The 12,620-nt window shown below is 38.5% G+C and overlaps 1 protein-coding gene across 1 annotated transcript in view; it reads left to right on the top strand.

Annotated features, from left to right (window-relative positions):
• The first annotated feature begins 295 nt into the window (after positions 1 to 295).
• Positions 296 to 12,620, top strand: part of lrrc4ca (leucine rich repeat containing 4C, genome duplicate a) — a 135,093-nt gene continuing 122,768 nt past the window's right edge. The window contains exon 1 of the mRNA XM_086074418.1: positions 296 to 690. The gene's annotated coding sequence lies outside the window, so the exon portion shown is untranslated. The remainder of the gene's footprint in view (positions 691 to 12,620) is intronic.

Here is a 12,620-nt window from a genome sequence, read left to right as displayed (position 1 = left end):
CATGCCACTCTGTCCCACTGTCTCGATACACGTGACCGAACACAAGTTAACGAAGAAGAATAAGCAAGGAGGGAGGATTGCAGAAAAAGGGAGGGAGTGTATGCAAGAGAGGACGGATGAATGTTGCAGCAGAAAACTGACAGACCAGGCAGTTATTTAAGCAGAGGCTGCTGTTGTAGCAGGGATGGCACAGGAGCAGCGACAGAAGCAGCAGCAGCAACAGCAATACTACTCAGTCACTTAAGTGTTTACACCACTGCTGAAGAGAATGTGGACAAGAGTTGGAATCAGTGAAGTCTGGAATTTTGTATTGTTGAGCTCTTCAGCTTTGCCATGCAATATATAATTTCTTTGTTGCTTCCTGACAGTTTTAAAGGAACTTTCATGCCAAAGGAAACGTGGCTTGAATGGAAATGAGCAGTAGTCGGACATTAGTACCAGAAGATGAGGGAGAAGACTCAAGAGACAGTGTGCTCATCATGTGAACGTGCTGTGGATACAAGCCGTGTGCCATCCAGTAGGAAGTAGCCACAGGAATACATGAACAAGTGACGAGCTGTTGGCCTCCCTTCGCTTTTCATGTGCTTCATATGCATGTCTCACTTTTGGATATTCAAACAAGTACACGAAATCTGCAGGATTTCCAGTTGGGTTGAACATGGACGTGACACTGGGATATCACATACACTGGTGAGTAATTCAAATCTTCAACTTTTAGAGCCTGCTGGACTTTACTTTCGGTATGACTGGCATTATTTGTCTTCTCGCTAAAAATTACTTTCACACTGATTTAAACCTGTGTGTTATGATTCATAGAACTGAAATATAAAATCAGGAGGACATGCTGGAAATGTTGTTGCTTGGTTACTGCTCTTTGCTGTCTCCTTAATTATGCTACTGTCAAAAATAACATGATTCACTGTGTTGGCACATCACGACAAGTTCAATAGCTTTGGTGGGAGAGTGATGTTTATCTGATGCCTTGCCCGTCAGAGTTCTCTATTGTTTATGGCTGGACAGAATTTCACATCCTCATATCAGCAAGTTGGAACAGTTGTTTGTGCACCTGTTGCAGTCAAATAGTGATCAAAGTATATATGAACATACTGTGTATTAGCATTTGAAAAATGATCACAAGCTAAAGAGATGCATTCTAAACGTCCAAAAGTTTAAAAACTTTGTGAGCTTCACCCTGGAAAGCGCTATTTTTATAGGCGGGCACACATGCGCTTGGTGTAAAAACTGGCACGTGTATATTTTTGTGCCGGGGCAAGTCTAGTTTACCGTGTTTGGGAATTTGTCGGACCACCTACACCATGCAGGGCAGTTTGACGGACCGAGTGTGTTTTCTATTACTTGACTTGACTTTAGACAAAGTAAAAGCAGGTCTAATTTGTGGCGTAGGTCAGTAACGCGATTTTTGGTGGATTTAACCGAGCTGCGGGGAGACAGATTCTGAACTCTGGATTTGTTTGCTGGATGTCAGTGTTTCTAACTCATAAATATATTAATAATCAAATACTGTGAATACTGTGTGCATCGAATACTCTGTATCACTGTAGAAATCATTTTGTTGAATTGACCACATCATTATCATCACCATCTTTATTATTTTTATTTTAAACACCACCCTGGGCTGCTTCATATCTTTGGTTGGTTGTGGGGGTTGTCACACACGGATGCATAAGGGCATGTAGACTGCTCACCTTTCCTGCGCTGAATTTAAAGTGAATGAGGGGAGCCGCTTCCATTGGTTGGGAAAGAAGCGGCTGTGTTCACTCGCACAATGGTGCAAATGTGGTCTTTCTAGTTACATGTGTACAAAAATACCACACGTAGAAAAACTTGGAACTAGGCACAAAAATAGGGCCCTTAACTCTGGAGAACCCAAGATTCCATTTTCTTCTTTGGAAAATTATGAACTATGCATTAAATGACTGCTATAAGTCCACTGAACACCAAAATATCGAGTTTTTCAATTTTAACCCTTTATTCTCTAATTTAGGATTTGGGCCAAATTGTACCCATTGTTATGCAAACAATTTTGAATTTAGGAAAATAACCAATTAAATAGACAGCTACATTGAACAAAGTGTTTTGCTTTATTTATTGCATGTTAGAACTGGATTTAAAATGTGCAAACACACGTTGGCCAATGGAAACATGGGACAAAATCACTGCTGAACTGCAGAAGTGGCACTCTGGACTTTTAAAGTTAAATGTGTCACACACACACACACAAAAAGTTTGTTATTTGGGTAGCAAAATTAACAGGGGCCAAATTTGACCCCGCGGGTTCTCCAGTTTAATATTAAAGCTGCTGAATGCAGAGCATTTTATATTGGACTCGCTCAGCTAAGGTGTTAATCTGGTAATCTAAAGATGTTTCAGTCTTTAATGGTCAAATAAAAAGGCTATTATAAAGATGTTTTGGGGCAAATTGTTACAAAGAGCAGCTTTAAGTCAATTATTTTAAATAATAGCCATAGAAGTTAAAAGCAGATGATGGTCAGTGATGTCAGAGGTGACTAGGCCGCTGGTGATTTGATTTTCCGTAATTTTAGTAAAGGTGTCATCAATAATTTTGACACTGTGTGATTTGATTCTGGTTGGTGTGGTTATTGTTGGGTAAAGAGACTAACTGTACATTGTGTCACTTAAGTCATCAATGATTTTAGTTAAATTGGGTTTAACAAGTCAATGTTGAAATTGCCAGCAACTAAATCATGTTTTTTTTCTTCTTGATTCACTGTGGGGAACAATTAAGCCATCTATTCAAATTGATATACTAGAAAATGCATACCATTATGAGTTTATAATCATGCTTATGTGTTGGCAGTAATAATAAAGGGTTTAGTAAAATCCCAAATTTGTCAGAATCAATTTCTGTAATTATTTATGTTCATGATAGTCAATGTTTACAGTTACATTTGTTTTGTTATTCATTGATGAAGATCATATTTTTTGGTGTATTGTTGTGGTGTGGGGAGTCTCATGTAACCTTGACACCATTTGGTGTAGTGCGGTCAGCTGTATTTGTCAAGTTCTTCTATTCTCTACCACTACAACCTTAGCCTCCTCAAGAGTACCACTCAGGTTTTTGAAAATCTTAGTTTTATACCTATATGTTTTGGATGTTGTGTTGCTTTTTGAGCTGTCTTGGCTTTCTAGCGATACCAGCATTGAATTTGTGAGGAGTTTATTTATAAAAAATATCTGTGCCTTTCAGTTTGCGATCTTGATTCAAAAGTGCCATCTTGTTTCTTCTATTGGTAAACCTTATTATTACAGCAGGCTGTCTGGCTTTTCATGGGCAGTGGGTGACACCTCAATGTGCTCCAGAGTCATTTCTATCCCCCTTGCGGGTTTGCCATTCACTGGGCTCGCTGCCATTTCACACGATTGCGGCTTGATTTTGATGCCATTAAGAAGTCCAGGGAGTGTTTCATTTTCTTTTCTTTTTTTTTTGTCCTTTTGTGTCGAGCAGTCTGCTGTTGCGCTCTGTTCACAGGCTTGTTTGCTCGTTAGTTCGACGCCGTGTGCAACAGTAGGATTCAGTTGGGAAAATGCTTGATTGTGACTTTGATCGCAAGAGAAGAAAAAAAAAAAAGCTCCACTATTGCTCGATTGTCAGTATGTATGAGTGCCTTCTCAAAAGCTCATTCTCTCACCTTGGTGGCCTTCACCTGACACCTGTAATTTTCACATGAAAATAGTCTGAGCATCTAGTGTACTGTACACTGTTTCTTGTGTCCTCCATTTGATGAGGATACAGGACAGGTGGTGTGCGGTTTGTATCGAGCACGATCAAACTTCTTTGTCACTTTTGAGATTAGAGGTTGCATATTGCATTTAAACACAGTATAGATTACAAAGCCATCTGTTTGTAGTGCATTCAGAGATGGAGGACAAGTTGTGTATCCCTTAGAACACACCACGTGTAGGAGGAGTGTGTCCATGATTTGTTGTTCTACTTAGGAGTTCTGACTTGATTATGAAAGGCTGATATAAGACGTTAACCCGTACATAATAAATCACACAATCACATCATGCATCAGAGTCTAGGGGGAATAAACATACTTCATTAGTTCAACTCTTAACTTTTGAGGAGTAGCTGAATGGTCCCTTAATTTGCCACCATTGACACTGCCTATAATTTGCAGTAATTGCATTGATTGCAGCTTCTTCTTTTTTTTTTTTTTTACCTTGTATGCTCTCACAAACTATGGAATAAATTACTCAGTATTGATTATAGTTTGTTTTCCTTTGTCTTCGTCTGATACATAAACTGCTTTCCAACCCAGAAATCCAGCAGGGAGGTGAGCATGCCAGCTTCGAACAATAGACGGCGAGCCAAGCTTTTGAAGCTAAATCCAGCACAAATCCCACACTGAAAACATCAAGTTCATAACAAGCATATGTGCTTGCTGTAGTATTGAGCAAGGAAAACAATAGGCACAACATAAAAAACAATAAAGAGGTAAGTAAGTAAGTCACAAGGGCCTTTTATCTACCAGGGTTCTCTGGTCCATGCACCTGCTGTAACAGCAAACAAAATGTTGTGGATTTGCTTTCTTTGATTAGGTTACAATTTATTTTTAATTCGGTCAACGAGGCTTCCCAAAACAGCAAATTCGTAGAAACCAATTTGCATATTCCCTTGAGCAGTTCTGTTGCCCAGTGTTTCCATATGAATTTGTTGCTTGAGTTACCCATTCTCAAGAACCATATTTATTTTCTCCAAATAAGCAGTAAAACTAGCAACTTTTCAGTTTAAGAGTGTTGCTGTAGCACATATTATAATGAGTCTGAGGTTTTCATCCCAGGAAAAAGTTCCCCGCGGGGAAAACAAAGTATATTGTATCGTATCGTATTTGACAGAGAGCTGTAGTGGGCCTGCCATCACTTTTGGCTGTACACTCTGAGATAAACTACACAGATTTCAGTAGAACCGCTGTGACCATGATGACGGCTTCAAGACCGATAACAGGTAGTTTTACCAGGCCACGTTTGATTCCGTATTTCGTACTTGCTTCATTGTCCGACAGCAGAAACAGAAAATATGGCGATGAGAAAAACTTTCAGCTCTATTAGAATATTTTGTAAGTGCATAGAGAATACATCTCCAATTTTTCCATGCAGTTTTTAGCTATTGTTACGCCCCTGGGCTAGTCAGCCTGGCTGTGGCAGTGCCATGGGTGCTAGCATGGTGTATGGCCTCTCTCCATCCCATCAGCAGCTCTATTAGTCAATCGGCTGTTTTCATCGCCATGATTTAATTAGCAATGAAAGTTATTTGGATGTCAACATCCAAGTGAGACCTTATATTAGTGTTGTGACTTTCACGAACGAGTCATTCTTTTGAACGGTTCTTTTGGTTAAGATAAGAGAGAGAGCCGTTCCTTTGAGCCAATTTGCTATGGTATTTGGTAAGATTTAAGCAGTATGGTTAAATGTATAAAATACAAGGTGCAAAAAATAACATTTCTTCAAAGCTCAAACGAGGAATTTATTTGTTTAAGTTGTGATAACTTGGCTCTTACTGTAGCAAATGAAAAACTCTTGGAGCCTCATTTATCAAAGCGTGTACAAAAGTACAAAAAAATGTGTATTTATCAAGTGTGTGGACACCTGTTGAATGCACATCAGTATGTAAAGTCAGTCTGGCTTTTTCAAGGTAACTGGTAACAGTGGTTGTGGGAAGTTTGTGGCCCCTGTTATACAAATAGTTGGGAAAGAAAAAGAAAATTACTTCTACTTTTTTTTATTTTTTGGTGAACTGCTGATAAATAAGTTAATCACACAGTAATGCACTTACACAAAAGCACTAACAGCCATTACTTTTTTATCACTTGATGTTGATGAGGCCTCCAACTGTTGGCATAAATGTACACGGTGCTTGCAGTAATTTGCTCTGTCCAGAACCATTATGGAGATTCAGGCCCTGGCGCGGTCTTTTATACTTCAACAGCATTAGACGTTTCTAACAATGGCCGAAGTGCTAATTCTGAATGCAAACCAAATGAGACAGTTAGAATCACAGCAGTCTAGTAGGACAGGTCGCCTCTCTGCTCAACCATGAAAAAGGTCTCTTCCCTAGGCATCTTTTGTGCTTGCTACCATCTGGAGTAGTCATTTAGGCCCGTAGTCTTGCATGTAAGTAAGAGAGAAAAGGCGCACAGCTGTGTGCTTTTCTGCCTAAAAGGCTTCTCACAGTGACTTAAGTCTGTCATTTAAATTCCTAAACTCTGGGTGGGGCAATCCAAAAATGTGACTGGCCCTTGTCAAAACTGATTTCCACATTATCTCCCATTGTTTTAAGCACTTATATTCCTATGTGCTGCTGAAGCTGTATCAAATTAAGGACACTTTAAGTTATATAATATATGCCACATGTACTAATAATATTGAAAACTATCAAGTGTATTTAAACTGGAACTGTCAAAAAGTTGTTTTATTTTTATTTTCATTATTTCTTTTTTTTTTATTTAACAAAAGATGTATGCAAAATGCTTATTGGGATACGCCTGTACTATTAGCCTGATACTGTGTCAAAAAAATAAATAAATATATATATATATATATATATATATTTTTTTTTTTTTTTAAAGAGGTTGCTATACACCTTTTACTCTAAAATGAAAAGCAATAGTCATCATAGTTGTCTAACTTCATCTGCACCGATGCCCCCTTCCAAGTACCGGTACATCAACTGCAGAGACCGTGGATGCATACTTTTTCCTCCAGTGGAGTTAAATTAAGCGGAGGTGCTAGTGGGCCACTTCCAGTCCCTTGTGCGTGCTTGTGGTACATGTAGATTATGTTTTTCATAGAGATATGTAAGTCTCTCCATTTCTGCTTTTAGCTTAGTGACCGTATGTGTACACTTTTCCATGGCAGTGGCATCTTTGACACTACTGACACAGTTGGGCAAGGCAGTGTTATTTACTGTATATACTGCATTTCAAACACAAGGTACGTCAATGTGCCTTACATGATTAAAAGTACAACATTGAAAAACATTTAAAAATAAAAACCAAAGACGTGTAAAATAAAAGTACAGACATAAAATCTTGTTTAATAAAACTAGAGAATGCAATTTCTCGAGAAATTGCGTTTGAAGGCTGAAAGATTGAATTAAAAAAATGAAATAATGTGGAATGTTTTTGAATGAAATGGAATGATATTGAAAAAAGTGGAATGATATACAATAGCCTGGAATGAGCAGATGTTGGAATGTAACTCTGAATAGGTCAATACATGTGGAAATGGGAGGTGAATATGTAAAAACTGTGAATTATTGATAAACTGAACAGTTTAAAGTTGGAAAGGTTTGAAATGGTCCAACAATATAAAAAAAAAATTGAAATGTGTGTGTGTGCTTTTATTTTTGAAATTTTGACAAACAACACTGTGTGTGGTAAGGAATAGGCTGAATAGTGAAAAAAAGTTGGAACAGTTTGAATTGGTCAAAAAATATGGAAGTTAGAGGATTAAAACAAAGATATTCTTAGTTTTGGCTTTTATTTTAAAATTTTGAAAAAGCACATTTGCGGCAAGGATAAACTGAATCATTAACAGGGTCCTTATGCTATTTTAAGCTCCTCCACTGTTAACTATAGGCATACATATAATTCTAATACCTTTAGCACAATGGCGACCTAATTTCTTATGAAATATGAGTTATTTTGGTGACTATTTATAAACCCGGAAGTAACCCTAACCCTTGGCTCACTAAAACCCCACCTCTCCGCATGTGGCTGCCGCACCCCTCATGACGTCAGTTCTGCGTGTACCGCCAAACAAAACTCTTTAGTTTGGTAGTCCGGAGTTTGGGATGCTGACCGCTGGCCTAGTGCCACCAATGCCTAAGACACCCTGCGATCCAGCATAACAGCAAATCTGGCCATGCCATTTTCTGGGATATATATCTTGTTCAAACCATTCCAAGGATTTAATCTGACATTCATTCAGCCACTCCCATTACAGTCACTGAAATGCTTCATGATTAGAAAGAAATTCATTTTTCAATCGACGACAGCAAACAGCTTGAAACATATGGAGGGAAAATAGCAAACCAGTGTTGCTGGCAGTTCAGCAGTGATTATTAAGTTACACCTGTTTGGCTGGCTGGCAAGGCGACTCAGGGTCCTGCTGAATAGCAGCAGGCTAATGAAGGTCTCCTCAGTTTAATTGTTTGAGCTATAAATAGTGACACTTTGTGGAATACTGGCAGTAGTATTGTCTAGTTTATAGTACAACTTTGCAATCAGGTTATTTAGCATTTGCACTGCATGTTGTTCGAAAACTGTACAAACATTGCCAACACAACAAAATCATGAATTTCAAATTTTTAAATAAAATATAATGAATATTGTGGATTTTAATGTTATACAGACAAAAATGATAGGCCAAGTCATCTGCCGTGCAACATATTTACATTCCTTATTTTGTCCACTGTAGCCTACAGAACAGTTTATTTTATGCACTTTACTCTATAACAAACACTTAAATGAACAATATTCATTGTTATTCATATTCATATTGTTTTTAAATCATGTTCTCAGAATCTGTTTTACTCTTCTAACATCTAGCGTTACTCTTTAAATACACAATCTTTCACTATCATACTGTTCTCTTAACTATTAATGCTCAAATATATTTTCTATTGGTTACCAAAAAAATAAGTAGTTCCTCTTTAATAAAAAAAATTATAGTTTTCCTTCCTGAAGAGTCCTCCCTTTCAGCACAAGGCAGTCAGACAAAGTCATTAAAAAAGGTGTGATAAGGTAGTCGACTATTTGATCTTAATCCCATTCAGTGTTCTACCCCCCAGGATGTCCTCGGATCATTGTATTTTTTAGTGAGTAAGTGTTGGGGGTAGGAGTGGAACTTTCCACAATTTAATCATAGAGCTTGTCAAAATTTTCAGTGTGGTAAAAAAAAAAAAAAGTATACAAACCGCAGACAAATAAGAGGGACATAATCTTGATCTAGACTGTCATCAAAGTCCGAGTCAAATTCATCAGTCTCATCTTCTTCAGAGGTAGACACTAATAGCGTATTTCCACTGGAGCCCAGCACAGCATCGTGCAAAGCCAGTACGGTGTTGGCGAGCGTTTCCATTACAGCTGACCGTGTTGTCCACTTGAGTTGAGTGCTGATTTATAAAAAATAAAAAATAAAAATGGTATTTTGAGTGACTGTTTGAGGAGCCCCAGACAACAATATTCATAATGATTGAATAATATGTCAGAGTAGATAAGGGGTGATGTGTGTTGATGGTGGGACAGAGGTGTTTAAGGTGGACGTGTGAGTGCATCAAGGATCAACTTTAAACCCCTTCCTCTTTGCAAATCGGATAGCCTGACAAACTACGTAGATTGAAATCCCCAATGGAGCATAATGTTCACAGAGGACATTATAAACAAAGGGAGCAGTCGAAAGAACATTTGGAGAGGTGGAGGCATTTACTGGAAGGGAGAAAAAGGAGAATTAGCTGAAGTACAGAATATATGTGCATTAATGAGAGGGGTGGAAGGTGATGAATGCGGCTGCAGGGAGTAGACGGGTGGAGGAAAATGCAGGTGTGTTCCAGTGGGGATCGAACGTTTGGGCATAGCATTCCCTTGCCTTGTGTAGGTCAATTATTTTCAGTTTCAGTGTTAAGATGTTCATGTAGGTTTTTCCTGACATTTTTTGTTTTGTTTTATAGTCTTCACTGATCGTTAGGGCAAGGCCAGATTCTTCTAAATGAACACCCGCCTCTGCTAGGCTGAAGGGGATGGCTTCTAAAACAGTGGCCAGGTCAGCTATGATGTCCGGCTTAGAGACAATGCTACTGAAGCGACATCAGGAAGCAGAGCTGGCAGTTTCAGGAATGAAGATGAGGTTATCTTTAGGAGTGACTAGGTTGGACAGGATTGATAATCTGAGTTAGTCACGGTTATCTGTTTTGGAGACATTAAGTTAGAGAGACCATCCAGGGGTTATTGGGACAATGGATGAAGAAGAAGGATTGAGCTGCCAAACAAGAAAGCAAACAGGGCAGCCATGGCCAAGTGGCTAAGATCGTCACCTACCACTGTGGGGGCCCAAGTTCAAGACCACAGCTGCTGTGTCCTTCAGCAATAGACAGATTCCGCCAATTGCTCTGCTGGCACAAGCCTCATACTCCAGTGTGTGCCACAGAAACAGTGTGTGTTCACTGTGATGGGTCAAATGCAGAGGTTAGATTTCATGTACGAGTACATGTGTGTGCATAGGGGAAAAAAAACAAGATGATTCTTCTTCTTCTGACGTAATGTGAATTGGTGCCTGGCTATGGGCACAGGCCCTCAAATCTGTTTTTGATTGTTTGGGAAGAAACATGCACATAGTAGCCTGCTGCAAGTTAATTTGTAAGTCTCTGGCTGTGCTCTCCCCCGCCTCCCTATTCATCCTTGCTCAAAGGACATCATTTTGTTGAATTATTGTTTTGTTGTTGATCGAATAAAAAATGAAAAGCGTCTAGAAAGAACAAACAAAAATAAGCAATTGTAACATAAATGGCCTTTGCAGCAAGTAACTAATGGAGGACCTCAACAGATTTCTGATGCACATTAATTCTTAGAAAACGTATAGTTGATCACATTTGTAGTTGTAAATCATTTTTGTGGCTGTGCCTGCTGCAGATTTAAAATGCATGATCCTTTATGCCAGTTACATCAAATTAACTGTGTGTATTTAATGAAAATGCAAATAGCAGAGAACACGACTAAAGGATGTTACGCCTTCATAGGCTGTTTTGTGTACAACTTGACCTTGAGCACTTCCCGACTATCTTTCTCTGAGGCTTTTGATGGCATATTAGGCATGCGATTTAAACAAGCGGGGCTGCATGAGACCAGATTGCATTCTGTTTGATCTTTTCCGCCACCCATTCTCTCTCAATGCAAGTCTACCTTCATCCTTCCTACACAAATGCAGTGTATGTCATACAGTGTCTTACAAAGAAATGCATTTGCTCCCACGATGACTAAGGACGTGTTAAAAAAATTAGTACAATAAAACAGTTCTTTCTGAGGACTGGTTCCAAGTAATTTGTTTGTTAGGTCTTTGTTTGATTGCTTTTGATTTTATGTGTCAGAAGTGCTAGTGGTATCGGTAATTGGTATCAGTCATTGGTGACTATTCAAGAGTTGAGTACTCATATTGGTATTGGCCTGAAAAAAAGTGGTTATCCAACATCTAGATAATAAGATACCTTACTAATGCAAAAATTTGAGTGGTATGGTATAATAAGGTGTCTGGATGTGATTGGATGATCACATTTCTCAATGTCACTGTATAAACAAGTCGTTATGTGTGGCATGTGCAAGTGAGGATGTCTGGGTTGTGCAAACTTATGTGTGGAAGCGCGGACAGCGAGTTGACGGAAACAGAACAAGAGCATAAAAGTTGTCTTTGATTACCTGAAGTCAACCGCAGTAAAAAAAAAAAAATAATAATAAAAAAAATAGTAATACAATCTGGTCGACCCGATTTACTTGACTTGAGAAGATTGAGGGTTTCATTTTCACTTTATCAATTATGGTACTATATCTTTTATTTTTGTTTGGTTTGGTTTCAAGTTAAGAAACATGCCACTCTCCCTCAGTTTTGTGAGTTGAAGTCTGCGAGTTGGCTGCATACTTAAGAGTTGCTGGCAGGCTGTGGGAGTCAGACAGATTAAAAAATTGCCTCTTCCTCCTCTTCAAATCCCTCTGTCAAACGCAAGAGTTTGCAAGAGTATCATGAAGAATAGGAAGCCAAATATCTTGGGCTTCTGTGTAGGTGGGAATAAATAGATGGAAAATCGCAAAGTGTGCCACAGGATATTTCCTGTCACCTGTGGAGGAATATGTGATGTTAAGTAAAGTGCCTCGGGAAACCTAAAAAACTTTAAATTAAATAATTACCTAAGCACAATATTTAAGAAGGCTTGAGCTGTCTGCCACCACACATATACTGTATTTAAAAAAAGAAAGCTACCAGCTATTTTGCTTGGGCCGATGCAGCATTGTAGTAATCATGAGTTTCTCTCTCAAAGCATGTTGGTTGACACACATCCTTTTCATCAACACACGCCCATGGTGATTAATTAAATAATCTTGTAATGCAGTAAAATGTTAAAGGAACAATTCAAAGGGCACTTAAGTTTGCATTCTATTTGCACCAGCTTTCAAAAGTACTTGGATTCTTAGTGAAGAGAAGGTAAACCATTTCCTTTCAACAGATTGACGTGAACATCAGACCAGTGGAAAATAAAGCAGCAATATGCAGCCAGCCGAAATGTCAGCAACAGGCAGTAACAGAATATTCTCATATCAGCACCGTTCCGACTGGACACTGTAATAGGACTGTGACATAAAAACCAAACTAAAAAAAAACTAAAAAATCAGACGAAAAGCAATGCTTTGGCATTGCTTATTGTCCTGATCATTGAATATCAAGCACAAAAGATGAACTAACAATATTTAAATGTTCAGCCATTCGTACTCATTACTCATGTGATGCAAACATTAGCAACTTAATGGCACTTAAATAATACATTATTTTAATCAATGATTTCAAAGAGCAGATTCTGTTTGTGTTTGGTT

Source organism: Leptonotus elevatus, chromosome 4 (genome assembly GCF_054856555.1).
Source record: "Leptonotus elevatus isolate MCC_2025b chromosome 4, RoL_Lele_1.0, whole genome shotgun sequence".
In the NCBI taxonomy this organism is placed as follows: domain Eukaryota; kingdom Metazoa; phylum Chordata; class Actinopteri; order Syngnathiformes; family Syngnathidae; genus Leptonotus; species Leptonotus elevatus.
This window is presented reverse-complemented; position numbering and strand designations above follow the sequence as displayed.